Source organism: Jaculus jaculus, chromosome 17 (genome assembly GCF_020740685.1).
Source record: "Jaculus jaculus isolate mJacJac1 chromosome 17, mJacJac1.mat.Y.cur, whole genome shotgun sequence".
Taxonomy (NCBI): domain Eukaryota; kingdom Metazoa; phylum Chordata; class Mammalia; order Rodentia; family Dipodidae; genus Jaculus; species Jaculus jaculus.
In genome coordinates, this window is record NC_059118.1 from 61,438,198 (window position 1) to 61,453,303 (window position 15,106).

The following is a 15,106-nucleotide window of genomic DNA, read 5'->3' on the forward strand; positions in this document are numbered from 1 at the left end:
GAATGACAGGCTAAGCTAAATGTCACCTCTGGGCTTCCAACCACAGTGATAATATGTAATCTAAAAGAATTCTTGCAGAGAAATATCACATAGATACATTCATTTATTTTATTCTAAAAGTTCATTATTTTGTCACTTGGAATATATATTCAGATAAATCTTTCCAAGGAAAAGTTATAGTGGAGTATCAGTAATTTTTGAATAATATTTACAGGGACTCTTTATAAAAAGTAGTGACAGTTATTATCCAGGTCTGTAGTGACATATCTGAAAAATTAAAGTTCAAAAGCCCTTGGAAACTCACTGTACTGTTACACTGTTGAGACAGGATGATAGGCTGGGGACTGAGGTCCAGGGGCCTTGCACAGGGCCTTACATAATTAGCATATGAGAAAAATCAGTGGTGGGGAGAAGGCTCAGCCTACAGAGCTTGTCGTGCACTTGTGAGTACCTGAGTTTTGATCCCAGACGCTGTCATTTTGTTTCTGTTTTCCCAGCATGCCTATGGTGAGGGAGCAGAGTCAAGAGAGTGTGCTGAAGTTCTGAGGCCAGCGGGCCACACAAGTGTATCAGTGACCAACGCAGGCTTGTCTCTCATACCATTTTACAACCCAGCTCAAGAGCCCTGCACGATGCCTCCACCATGTTCTTTGGCTTCCCAGCCTTCCATTGTTCATAAGTTACCCAGTCTGTACCACCAGGGGCAGCAACAGTAAAGGCACTGAGACGCCTGGTTTCCTCTCCTCACATCTCTCTCACCAGAGCTCGGGGCTCGGCAGTTCAAGCCTCAGTGACTCTCTTGCTGTTCCCCAAACCAGCATGGGCGCCTTTTCCTTTCAAGCCCCTGGACCACTGATGCCTTTGTTTGGGAATTTTACCCTGTGGATATAAACATGACTTTCTCATCTGCTTCACTGTCTCATCACTGAAATCTCATCTCCTCACATCAGCCTCTCGTAGTCCTTCTCAAAGAGCCTGGCTTAGCCTGCTACCTCACTTTGGACCCTGTGTTCTCATATGCATGCACGTATTATGCATGCACACATGCATATGTCCACACATGCATGCATGTATATATGTATGTATGTCTCTATATATGCATGTCTTCATGAATGTATATAATAAGCTTTGCTTATTTTGCAGATATTAACTTTGTGAGAGGAGAAAATGCCTCATATCCTCAAATGTTGATAGATTCACAACAAAAAATAAACTTGCTAAGACATATAGGAGAAATTTACTGCGTAATGGTAGATTTTTTTAAGGGTAGTGATAAAACATATAACAAAGTAAACTAAAAGAATGGAATGACTGCTGGTAACTTTTATTCACCAAAAAATCTAGATTATATTGATTCTTTGCTCTTTTACTTGACTACCTGGATAGATGCTATCCAAAAACCATACCTGACATTAGGGTAGATTTTTAGGATTACTTGAATCTGTGTTTTCCCAAGTGTCCATCCTGACTATCCCCAAATAATGTAAGTTTCTTTGTTCTTAACTAGGATGAGTTTATTCTAACAGCATAATACAAGATAATTACCTTTTATTTCATTAGATTTGGTAACAGTTTTGATAATGTATGGATAAAGTTTGAGGAAAATAAATGATTTTAACCTGGGAAAACTGTTGTTTGCATATTCACATAACTGGTATTTGCAAATAAATTACCGTACAAATACATTAAAATAAATAGAGAATAAAAACTACCCCTTGCATTCATTTATTTAGTCAAAAGCTACTCTTTACCAGGCACTTGTAGATTTAAAGTCACTTTTACCGATTATTTCATCTAACTGTAATGACAACACATACACTGATTTGACATCTAAGGCTTATTCAAACCCTGTCCCATGGACATTTCTTCCTGTACTTGATCAAATCCTAGGCAGCATAAGGAGTAACAATGCAGTGACAAGCGATACACCTGAGAAGAGTGATAAAGGCCCTAGCTGAGTTGAGCCAGGTGGGAGAGAGAACGCAGCTAGAGGAATAACCTAGATGGCTGTTGAGGATCTAGGTGACACCTTTCATGAGGGGTAACAGGTTCCATCTTAGCCTGTGTGTGCATGTGAGTGAAAACACCAGCTGAACTTCCTTAGTTCCTTTGTTCCGTTTAGGGCAGAGCTGTTTGCCAGGGAAGAGGGTGGGGAATGTCTGATTACTTTAAAAAATGTACATGAAACTGGAAGTCAAAAACAGCTGGCCTGACCAGGCAAGGATGTGACACAGACAAAAGCAGAAGCACATTTAACTATGACCTTGGTAGTGAAATAACCATTGAAATCTTACTCTACTTTCCTTCTCTTCTAAGATTCCCGCCACGGGCAAGCTGCCCGTCAATCGTCACCCTGAAGTCCCAGGTAAGCCCTAAGACAATTAAACTTTGCAGTACAAGGCTGACAGGTAGTACAGGGAAAGCCTGAGGCATAAGCCTTCGGGATGTATGACAGTACAGAAGCTAGCAAGGCAAGCAAACAAAGTAAGCAGCAAATTCCCTTAAATTGTCCAACGTCAGAGCCACTGAATTCTTCACCTAACTGTAGTGCCAAGGTTGCCCCCGGTATCTGAGCAGCCTTCTGGTCATCTTGTACCTGGAGCAGGGTATTCAGGGCTCAGGACTACCTTCTTGAGCTCCAAATCATGTGCTTTTTCTAAATGAGGTTTCAGCTTTCTTTTCTTTTCTTTTCTTTTCTTTTCTTTTCTTTTCTTTTCTTTTCTTTTTTTTTTTTTTTTTGAGGCAAGCCCAACAGACTGGCCTTTGTTATGTGAGAGAGTGACAGTGAGAGACAGAAAGAGTATGTGAGAGAGAATTGGAGAATTGGTTCACTAGGACTTCAGCCACTGCAAGCAAACTCCAGACACATGCACCTCTTTGTGCAAAAGTGTGCCCTTGTACACTTGCATCACTTTGTGCATGTGGTTTACATGGGATCTGGAGAGTTGAACATGAGTCTTTAGGCTTTGCAGGTAAGTGCTTTATCCGCTAGGCCATCTCTCCAGCCCTCTAATCATTTTTTTTTAAAGAATTGAAATAAACAGATTGAGGATACATTATAAACTACTGCATTTATTTTGAGGAGCCCATGAAGCAAGGAAAGAATTGGATACATGCTCTTGGCCTGAGAGCCCACGTGGGAAGCTGAGCATTGGCATTGAGGAAAACATGAAAGGAATTCCTCAGGGAATTTTTTTTTTTTTTAAGTTGGGCTGGTGAGATGGCTTAGCAGTTAAGCGCTTGCCTGTGAAGCCTAAGGATCCTGGTTCAAGGCTCGATTCCCCTGGACCCACATTAGCCAGATGCACAAGGGGGCGCATGTATCTGGAGTTCATTTGCAGTGGCTGGAAAACCATGGCATGCCCATTCCCCCTCCCCCTCTCCCTTTCTCTCTCTCCCTCCCTCCCTCCCTCCTTCTCTCTATTGCTCTGAAATAAATAAATAAAGATAAACAAATTTTAAAAAGTAATGAGAAATTGGAGAAAAATACCTCTTCTCCTCTCTGTCGGCCCAAGTGGAAAAGACATGGTCTTAGTAGGAATATGACCCCCAAGATTCTGGCATAGAAATATAAGCAGCCAAAAGAGAGGGGGCTGAAGAGATGACTCAGTGGTTAAGGCACTTGCCTGCAAAGCTTAAGGATATGGGTTTGATTCCCCAGTACCCATGTAAAGCCAGATGCGCAAAGTGGCACATGCAACTGGAATTCATTTGCAGTGGCTAGATTCCCAGGCACACCTATTCCTTCTCTCCCTTTCACTCTCTCTCTCTCCTCTCTATCTCTCTTTGATTATGAATAAATAAATAAATACTTTTTTTAAAGTTTTTTTTAAATTTTTTATTTATTTATTTGAGAGAGACAGACACAGAGAGAAAGACAGATAGAGGGAGAGAGAGAGAATGGGCAAGCCAGGGCTTCCAGCCTCTGCAAACGAACTCCAGACGCGTGCGCCCCCTTGTGCATCTGGCTAACGTGGGACCTGGGGAACTGAGCCTTGAACCACGGTCCTTAGGATTCACAGGCGAGCGCTCAACCACTAAGCCATCTCTCCAGCCCATAAATAAATACTTTTAAAAAATATTTTTAAAGAGGAAATAGAAGATTCTCTCCCCATAATAAGTCCATATTTGTAATTTTATTTTAATTTTATTTTGGGGGAGCCTGAGAGAAGGCTGATTGGTCAGGACTCAGGGGACAGGCTCAGGAAGAGGTCAGCACACCTGAATAGGAATGCTGAAATAGAGGCACTGAATTCTGGTCCTGACATCTCTTTGGATTCTCTTTTGGGGCCATTCTCTATCTCTCTACCTAAAACTAAAGCTTCCAGACTAACTCCCTCTCATTCCCATGAATTAGATTTAGTGAGATCTGAGAAAATGAAGAAAAGTTTAAAGGAATTTACCATACATCTGACATGGTTTTCAGATACTTCTTTATGAGTCACATCTACGTTAAAGACTCCACAAGATCTTTGTGAATATGGAGGGATAGAATGTTACAGACCTAGAACCAAATATATCTTGGGTCATTGTTAGTCTCCTTATAATACCCATTCATTGTCCACTTCGTGCCTGACCTAATATCCTTTCATCTATCAAGTACATTCTTTGGAGCATATTAATAGACAAGTAAATTACCTCAAGCCAAAAGTTAAGAATGGTATCAAATGGCATATTAAACCTGTAGCAGATTTCCCCACTTTACTGTAACCTACCTACATGAGAGTCTGAACAATATATTTGTAAAATACCTGTAATTAGGACTTTTTTATTTTGTGACTATTAGAAATTCATGAAGGCATGAAGAGATGGCTTAGCAGTTTAGGCACTAGCCTACAAAGCCAATGGACTTCAGTTCAATTACCCAGTCCCCACATAAGCCAAATGAACAAGGTGGCACATGCATGTGGAGTTCGTTTGCAGTGGTTGAAGCCCTGGTGCACCCATCTCTCTCTCTCTCTCCCTCTTTCCTTTTCTCAAATAAATAAATAAAATAAAATGTTTTTTAAAAGATCATGGGAATACATACATTAGAACATATTACGTGAAGCAATCTGAATCATTCCTGAAATGTGTTCACACATGTTTGTATCAAAATAAACTATCTTCCTTTAAGATAAGAGATGTCACTTGCAGGAACATTGGTGTTCTGGCAGCTATTCCTTCAATAGTTCATCTTTATTAGATCTGGGAAGACTGCACAGATTATCGAAGACAGAAATGTTATAAACATTCCCCAGAACATCTGTGTTTCGGAGACCATGTAAGTAAAAACACTGTTATCCCAAATTTTGCCCTTGTCTAAATGCCAAGACTTCTAGCAAAATATAGTTTCTAAAGCCTAGCACAATTTAGACAATGAAATATCAATTTGCAAAGTAACAGGACAAAAACAAATTAATGTTGAATAATCTTTATGTGATCATTTATTAAGAATATATTGCATATGGAATGGCAGCAGACCTCAGATATTCAAACATATCCTCAACAAAAGAAATACCTCTGGAGGTATCACCAAGCCATAGTAACACAAACAACACAGAACTGGCATAAAAACAGAAATTAAGATCAGTGGAACAGAACTGAAGACCTGGACCTCAGGACAAGTAGCTACAACTAATGGATCTTTCACAAAGGTGCCAATAATAGCCAGCCAGGCATGGTGGCACACACCTTTAATCCTAGCACTTGGGAGGCAGAGGTGAGGTAGGAGGATCGCTGAGAGTTCAAGGCCACCCTAAGACTACATAGTGAATTCCAGGTCATCTTGGGCTAGAGTGAGACCCTACCTTGAAAAACAAACAAACAAACAAAAATAAATAAATAAATAGTGCCAATAATTTAGAGTAGTAAAAAAAAAAAAAAAAAAAAAAACCCACAAAAAAAAAAAACTGACAAACTACCCAGCATCTTCAACAAATGGTGCTGGACAAATTGAATAGCCACATGTCAAAAAATAAGCAGGACTTACTCATCTCCACCATACACAAAAATCAACTCCAAATGTATTAAAGACCGCAATATAAGACCTGGAATTATTCAACTACTGGAAGGAAAACTAGGAGAAATTCTCCATGATATAGGACTGGGGAAATTTTCCTGAACAAAATCCAACTAGCCCAGGAAATTAAACAGCCTCTCAACCAATGGGATCTCATGAAGCTAAACTGCTTTAGCATAAGTATGCCAAAAGCAGAGCCAATAGATTACCCAGAGAATGGGAGAAAGTTTTCACCAGCTGTCCCTCCCATAGAGGCTTAATATCTAGAATCTACAAAGAACTCAAAAAACAAAACAATACAAAATCAAGCAACCCACTCAAAAACAAAGTGGTGTAGAGAACTAAACAGGAAATTCTTAGAGGAAAAAAGACAAATAATTCTTAGAGGAAGAAAGACAAATGGCTAACACACACTCAAGAAAATAGTAAACAACCCAAGCCATCAGAGAAATGCAAATGAAAACAACTATGACATTTTGCCTTGCTCCAGTAAGGATGGCAATAATTTAAAAAATTAAGTGACAACAAATGGTCCCCGAGGAAGAGGAGGAAGAGGCACCCTTATTTCCTGTTGGTGGGGGTGCAAACTTGTACAACCACTGTGGAACTCAATATGGACATTCCTGAAAAAGATGAATATAGAAATACCAACAGACCCAGTGATTTCCTTACAGGGCATTTATCCTAAATATTCCACACATCACTACAGAGATAATTGCTCAACTGTGTTTATAGCTGCTTAATTCATAACAGAACAGGGGTCTAAGCTACTCAAGCAGACTGACAAAGAAGTACACACCAGTGCGTTGGTGTCACACAGCCTTGGTGAGTAACCAATGACTTTCTGATTGGCTAAGAGATCTGCTTAGTGGAAAAGAAACCTTATCTGGACCTGGGAGCCAGGTCTGAATTCTATGGAGACAAAGACTATATTCTCCAAAATCAAGATGCCACTAGTCTTTGGCTAAAAGAGATGCTACAACCATCAAACTCTCCCTACATTAATAACATTTATCCAATTTAACCCACGCTGACTTTACTCTCCACTGGAACAATCTGTCTTTCTTTTTCGGAAAGTAGCAGGACTTGAGGATATAAAGTACCCCTTGCATGTCAGGCGAGGCCCAGGTGAAACCACAGAGGAAGTAGGGAGATGAGCAAGAGCGCCGCTTCCACGGTGAGCCTGACATCGGTGTCAGGGCGAAGGAGACAGACGCCGAGGACACTCAGCACACGCCAAAGCAGAGATCCAGAGGCTCCTGAGAGCTCCTCACTGAAGTAGACTTAGAACACATCCACCAAGGCCCAGCGAATTTTGAAAAGAAAAGGCAGGAAGATTGTAAGAGCCACAGGTTGGGGTATCCTGCCCAAAGGCAACGCCTCCCCCCAATAACTGACTGCTGCTCCCACAACACAAAACCTACATCCCCTTGGGAAATACCAGCAACCCCACTGGTGAAGGACCCTGCAGAATGGGAGCACGGAGGATGAAAATGATGTATCAGCCCATGACATAGCCATACAAAGATGTCCCTGATGATAATGATAATAATGAGGAGGAGGAGGAGAAGAAATTGACTTATATGAAAATGTGTGATTCATCATCCAGCTAAACGTAGATGGCTCTAAAGGGAACTTTTGAGACCACACAAATATGCCATTAGAGAACTTGAGCAAGGCTGAAATTCTAAAATTTAATTTTTATTATAAATCAACTAGGAAATAACTCAATTTGAGAACAAAATACTATTTGGTTGAGAATTTTGAATGAGGAATTTTGAGACAAGTATGAAGGGATTATTGCTGTTCTTTTGTAGATTTAACTCAACTCCTCTTCAGTAATCTATATTTCTCTGTTTTTTTGATGTGTAATCTTACTTATGTTTGCTAATACTGGCCTTATGTTCCACAATATTACAATATGCATCTTCTTTACTCAAGCCCTTGATTGAAGGCTTCTCTCTCTTTCCTTAATGTTCACACAAAAGTGTCATTTCAAAGTTTTTTTTCATGTTTTCCTTAAGGAATATGTTCATGTTACACCCTTGTACTTTCTACAGCAATTTGTAGATATAAAATTCATTTTCCTGGCTCTGTTCTTTGTACTATCCTTTACAATCGCATAAATGAAATGCAAGACTGCCTTCATCAACAACATATTGATCTCATTATTCATCTCAACATAATTGAAGAAAATCAGGGAAATCTTAATAAACAGATAAATGAAATGAAGATGGGTCAACAACCAATAGATTAAGCTTAATAATATGAACAAACACAGTCATGAATTCTAAGAAATAACAAAATGTCAAACTAGGATCTGAAAATGGAACTCAATGAAGAGATGGAAATGATGCTCAAAAATACAACAAAGAACAAAAATCAAATAGCCCTTTTAAAAGCCTCCTTAAAAAGCCTCACCAGCAGTGTAGATCATGTGGAGGACTGAACCTCACAACCTGAGGACAAGACAGATGAAACTGATCAGGAGTCCAAATACTATAATAAGTTCAAAATCGTGTGTGAACATAATATGAGGTCATTGTGGGATACCATAAAAGACCAAATATATAGATCTTGGCATACAAGAAGGAGAAGAAATAGGGCACAAAGGCATAGAGAACATCTTCAACAAAATTATTGATGAAAAATTCCTACTCTCACAAAAGAGAGACTCATGATGCAAGAAGTTCATAGAACACCAAAAATACAGGATCAAAGTAGAAACTTCTGATGAAACATTATAGTTAAAACGCTAAACAATGTAAACAATGAGAGACTCCTGAAAGCAGCAAGAGAAAAACAGCTCATTATAAAGGTAAACGTATTAGAATTACCAGAGACTTGCAAATAGACTACACCAAAGCTTAAAAGATCATAGGTGCCATCCCAAACTACAACACCCAGCAAAAGTATCCCTCAAAATTGAAGGTGAAAGGAAAACTTTCCATGATAAAATCCAGCTCTGTAAATATTTGAGCACAAAGCCAACACTACAGAGAATTTTTCATGGAATACTCCATACAGAAGGGTCTAACCACTGACCTCAAGAGCCTACAGGAGGGAAAAGAAAAATAAGTAACACTAGAGCAGATTTGAAAATAGACAAAATTCAATACAGCACAAAACCCATAAATCCCTCAGCATGACAGGGACAAAACTGAACCTCAGAGTTACAACTCCAGACATCACTGGTCTTAACTCACCAACCAAAAGACACAGGTTACCTTATTGGACCAGAAAAATATATCTAACCATCTGTTGTCTACAATAAACCTATCTCACCATTGCAGATAGACATCCCCTTGGGTTGAAAGGATAGAAAGCAATCTTCCAAGCAAATAGAAATAAGAAACAAGCAGGTGTGGCTATAGTAATATGTGACAAACTCAAACCAAAACCAATAAAAAAGACAAATAAGGTCATTTCTTACTCATTAAGGGAATCATACAAGAAGCTATCGACATCAAAAACTTATCTGTGCCAAACACATGTGAGCCACATTTTTATGGGGGGGGGTCGCAATAGGGACTCACTCTGGTCTAGGCTGATCTATAATTAACTATGTAGTCTCAGGGTGGCCTCAAAGTCATGGCAATTCTCCTGCCTCTGGTTCTGGGATCAAAGGCGTGCACTACCATGCCTGGCTTGTGAACCACATTTTATAAAGAAAATTCTACTTGATAACAAACCACAAATGAATACCAATGCTGACTTCCAGGTAAGATGGCAGTATAGGAGCCACACCAAACCAGCCTAGGGAGGAATTTAAGCAAAACCCCAGCAAAATATACTCTTCCTCTGAAAAGTGAAGAAATATAGGTTTTTCTTAAACACAGAAGAGAAGCTGGAGAGACCAAGATCCAACAGAAAGGAGGAAAACGGCCAGAGTCCCACTGAGGCATGCCAGGCCGCAGCAGCAGCAGAGACCATGCAACAGATTTTTTTTTTTTTTAACTCCATCAGCCTTCTTGCAAAGTTAAGAAATCTGGAGGCAAGACAGCTGAGATCAACTAAAGAGCTACTGAGTGTGTGAGCAACTCTAGGAGTCTGAGCTTTCCTGTCCCCCATGATCAGAATCTTGAAACTCCAGCATTCAGCCTCCAGTGGCAGTGCAGCCAGCAGAGCGGATCAGAGGTACAGCTGCACAGCGCAACACAGAGGAATCGAGGTGGGCACTCAGCATTGGTGAGATTGGAAGCCACCCCAAAAGGTAATGAGGGTGACTGACAAAAAGAAAAAATAAAATAAAATAAAATAAAATAAAACAACAAAAGAAAAAGAAACAGGTACACAGGCCTGAAAGCACTATTCTCTCTTTCCTTGTCAGGGCAGGTTATGGGGTATATATTCTTGGTTAGCTTTACCATTTTCAAATAACCTGTATTTGGGGGTTGAATATTGTTGCCTTTAATGCTTTCTAGATACAGGGCCTTTATTATTATTTTTTTTTTTGCTTCTGTCATTATTGGGGGTAGGTTCTGATCCATATCTAGGTTGACCTGGAACCCAATTCAGAACATAAATCTATACTTCCTAGCTGAAAAGATTAAGGGTGTAGAATAACACACACCCTTAGGGATTATTGCTTTTTATGACTACCTGTTTGTTTTAATCTCCACAATTGCATACTCTGTGCTTGTTTTTATTGATTGTGTATGTTACTTGGTTGAAGTTTAGAATTTTCCAGGAAATTAGTCTACTCAGTCTACTAGAATACAGGTTTAGCAAGCAAACTCAACACCTAGAATTACTTTTGTGGCTCAATTGGGGGACAAGAGCTACACCTGGCACCTTGAACTCATATCCTGAGGACATATATAGGTGGATTGCCATGTCTGGAAACATTGCAAATAGGTAGAAAACCCAAGCATCAAATGAACTCAGGATGCAAAAGTCACTACAATATAATACAAAAATACTCAAAGAATCAAGACAATACAGTCACACCAAAACTATAAATCCATCAGAAATGATCACCAATGAGGCTGTTTTAGATGAAATGCCTGACAAAGATTTCAAGAGAATGATGGTATATATTTTCAAGGAGATCAGAGAAGAAATGAAGGAAATCAAAGAAGAAAACAAAGGAATTAAAGAAGAAAACAAATTTCTGAAAGAGGATACAGGAAATCAGCTTAACTAAATAAAGAGGTCATTACAAGACATAAGGAAGTAGAAATACTGAAGAAAACCCAGGCTGAAATCCTGGCTCTGAAGAATACAGTCAATGAAATAAAAAAAATAAAAATAAAAATAAAACTTTGGGGAAAGTCTTACCAGTAGAGAGGATGAAGGAGACAACAGAATATCTAATCTAGAAGACCAGGTGACAGATCTAATACAGTCCAACAAAGAGACAGACAAGCTAATAGCAAGGTATGAATGGGAATTTCAATATATCAGGGACACTATGAAAAGATCAAACATAAAAATTCAGGATATAAGAAAAGGAGAAGAATTTCAATCCAGAGGCTTTATAGGTGTTTTCAACAAAATCATAGCAGAAAATTTTCCCAAACTAGGAAAGAAATGCTAATGCAGATGCCAGAAGCTTATAGGACACCAAACAGACAAAATCTGGAAAGAATCTCTCCTTGCCATGTTATAATAAAACTACTAAATACACAAACCAAAGAAAATATACTGAAAGCAGTTAGAGAGTAAAAGCAAGTCACCTACAAAGGCAAGTCTATCAGAATAACTGTACATTACTCAAGACAAACTTTAAAAGCCAGAAGGGCTTGGAATGATGTATTCCAATTCTGAAAGATAACAACTGTCAACCAAGATTACTTTATCCTGCATAGCTATAAATCCAAATTGATGGAGAAATAAAGATATTCTACAACAAAAACAGGCTAAAGGAATTTATGACAACTAAACCAGCTTTACAGAAAATACTTGAAGGAGTTCTTAATGCAGAAGAGAAAGCAACACATACACAGGAGTAAACAGGAAAAAATAAGCCACACATAAACAACAAAACAAACAAGTAAGGTGAAAACAGGAAACACTACAAAATAAGAAGATTGGCAAGAACAAATGCATACCTTTCAATAATAATTCTTAATATCAGTGGCCTCAATGCACCATCTAAAGGCCACATGCTTGCAGGCTGGATTAAAAGGCAGTATCCTGCCATTTGTTGCCTCCAGGAAACTCATCTTTCAATAGAACATAGACACCACTGTAGGGTGATAGGATGGAAAACGGTATTTCAAGCGAATGGGCCTAGGAAATAAGCAGGGGTTACCATCTTAATATCTGACAGGATAGACTTCAAACCAACATTAGTGAGGAAAGATAAAGAAGGTCATTTTATACTGATCACAGGAACTCTCCAGCAGGAGGACATTACAGTCCTAAACATATATGCACCTAACATGGGGGCTCCCAATTTCACCAAACACTATTAGACTTAAGGTCACAGATAACATCAAACACAATTGTAGTGGAAAACTTCAATACCCCACTCTCATCGATTGACAGGTCATCCCAGCAAGAGAGAGAGAAAGAGAGAGACACCTGAATTAAATGATTCCATGAAACAAATGAACCTAATAGATATCTACAGAACATTCCATCCAAATACTACAGAATATACATTTTTTTCTCAGAAGCATATGGAACATTCTCTAAAGTAGACCATATATTAGGACACAAAGCAAATCTCCTCAAATATAGGAAAGTTGAAATAATCCCTTGTACTCTATCTGACCACAATGGAATTAAACTGCAAATTGGCAACAAGAAAAACTGCAGAGCATACAGAAATTCATGGAAACTAAACAGTACTGAATGAACAGTGAGTCTTTGAAGAAGTCATAAAGGAAATCAATAAATTCATAGAATAAATGATGATGATAATAGAACATACCAAACTTTTGGGACACAATGAAGGCAGTCCTGAGTGGAAAATTTATAGCTCTAACTGCGTAAATTAAGAAATCAGAGAGTTCACAAGTAAACAATTTAATGTTCCACCTAAAGGATTTGGAAAATAGAAGAAAAAGGCAATCCAAAAATCAGTAGATGAGAAGAAATCATAAAGATTAGGGCAGAAATTAATGAAATAGAAACCAAAAAAAAAAAATCAATCCAAAGAATCTCACAAAGAGTTGGTTCTTTGGAAGGATAAACAAGATTGGTAAACCCTTAGCAAATTTGACCAGAAGAAAGAGAGAAGAGACAAAAATTACTAAACTTAGAGATGAAAAGGTCACCATTACAACAGATACCAAAGAAATTCAGACAATTATAAGGACATACTTTAAGAATATATATGCCTCTAACTTTGAAAATCTGGAAGAAATGAATAAGTTCCTTGATTCATATGACCTGCCAAAATTAAATCAAGATGAGATAAAACATTTAAAGAGACCTATAGCAAGTATGGAGATCCAAGCAGTTATAAAAAGTGTCCCACCTAAAAATGTCCCAAGCCCAGATGGTTCACTGGTGAATTTTAACAGACCTTCATACAAGAACTGACACCAATGCTTCTCAAACTTTTCCATAAAAAAGAAAAGGAAGGAATTCTATAAAACTCCTTCTATGCAGCCAGCATACCAAAACCAGGCAAAGACAGAACAACAAAAAAAGAATATTAAAAAGTAATCTCCCTCATGAACATAGATGCAAAAATTCTCAACAAAATATTGACAAACAGAATAAGATATCAAAAAGATTATTCACCCTGACCAAGTTGGCTTTATCCCCAACATATGCAAATCAATAAATGTAATAAACAATATAAATGGTCTGAAGGACAAAAATCACATGATTATCTGAATAGATGCAGAAAAGGCATTTGACAAAATCCAATATCTTTTCATGGTAAAAGTATTACAGAAACTTGGAATAGAAGGAACACATTTCAACATAATAAAAGGGATTTATGACAAACCTACAGCAAACATAATACTAAATGGTGAAAATCTCAAAGCTTTTCCACTCATACGGAGCTCTGGAGAACTGCAGTGAACAACAGAGGAACAAATCACAAGGTAGAAGAACATGAAAAACAGCAGGCAAACTGAGCAGCGTCAGCTCCCTCCCCTTCCCCACTGCCAGTGTCCAGCCCTTGGAAGAGATCAGAGGTCCAGGGACCTGGCCACGCCTACTTGAACTGACAGAGCACCAAAGAGAGACCCAATCAAGAGCTCAGCTGAGACCAAAATCATCCCAAAAGGTAATTGGGATTACACTAGGTCAGTACCCACATAATAAACCTGGTATATATGCCTGAACCAGAAATGCTAATTGCACCTTCCATATTAGGATGAATTATATGTTAAATCAGATGGATAGTCAAATTTTCCATTCTTAAATAAGCTATATTTTGGGCTTGTTATTTGTTGTTTCTTGAATTATAGTGGCTTTGTTTGCTCTTCTGTTATGTATTAGGGAAGGGTCTCACCTGGTCTCAAGCTGACTTGGAACCTTCTACAAACCAGAAATCTTAACCACCTTGTCAGGATTAAGGAAGTGGGTGAGGCACCACATAGCCTAAGGGACAGACAGAGGATCTGATTGTCATAATTCCTACTCTTGGATAAATATTCTGTGCTGTCTTTCCTTGACTGTGTACATTGTTTAGTTAAATTTTAGAATCTGCCTGTATTTTGTTCCTCTTAGACTACTTGAATACTCTCATAGCAGGCACACCCAACATGTAGAGTCACTTTTGGAGATACTCAGAGTCTTCAGAGCCACACCTAGCACCTTAAGCTCCTACCCTGAAGATATATAACAACAGATTGATTGATAGATCTCATAATACCCAGCTAACTGGAAAATCCAATCATTAAATAATCCAAGATGCAAAAATATATACATTATAACTCAAGAAACACCAAAAATCAAGACAATATAAATCCACTAAAAATTATTAATGCATTAGAAATGAACTGTAGTGAGAACGAGTTAGAGGAAATGCCTGAGAAAGATTTCAAAAGAATGATTATAAATATGCTCAAAGAACTCAAAGAAGAAATCAAAGGAAGCAAAGAAGACACAGGACACCAACTTAATGAAATAAAGAGGTCAATACTAGATGTACATAAGGAAATAGAAATAATAAAGAAAAACCAGTTAGAATTA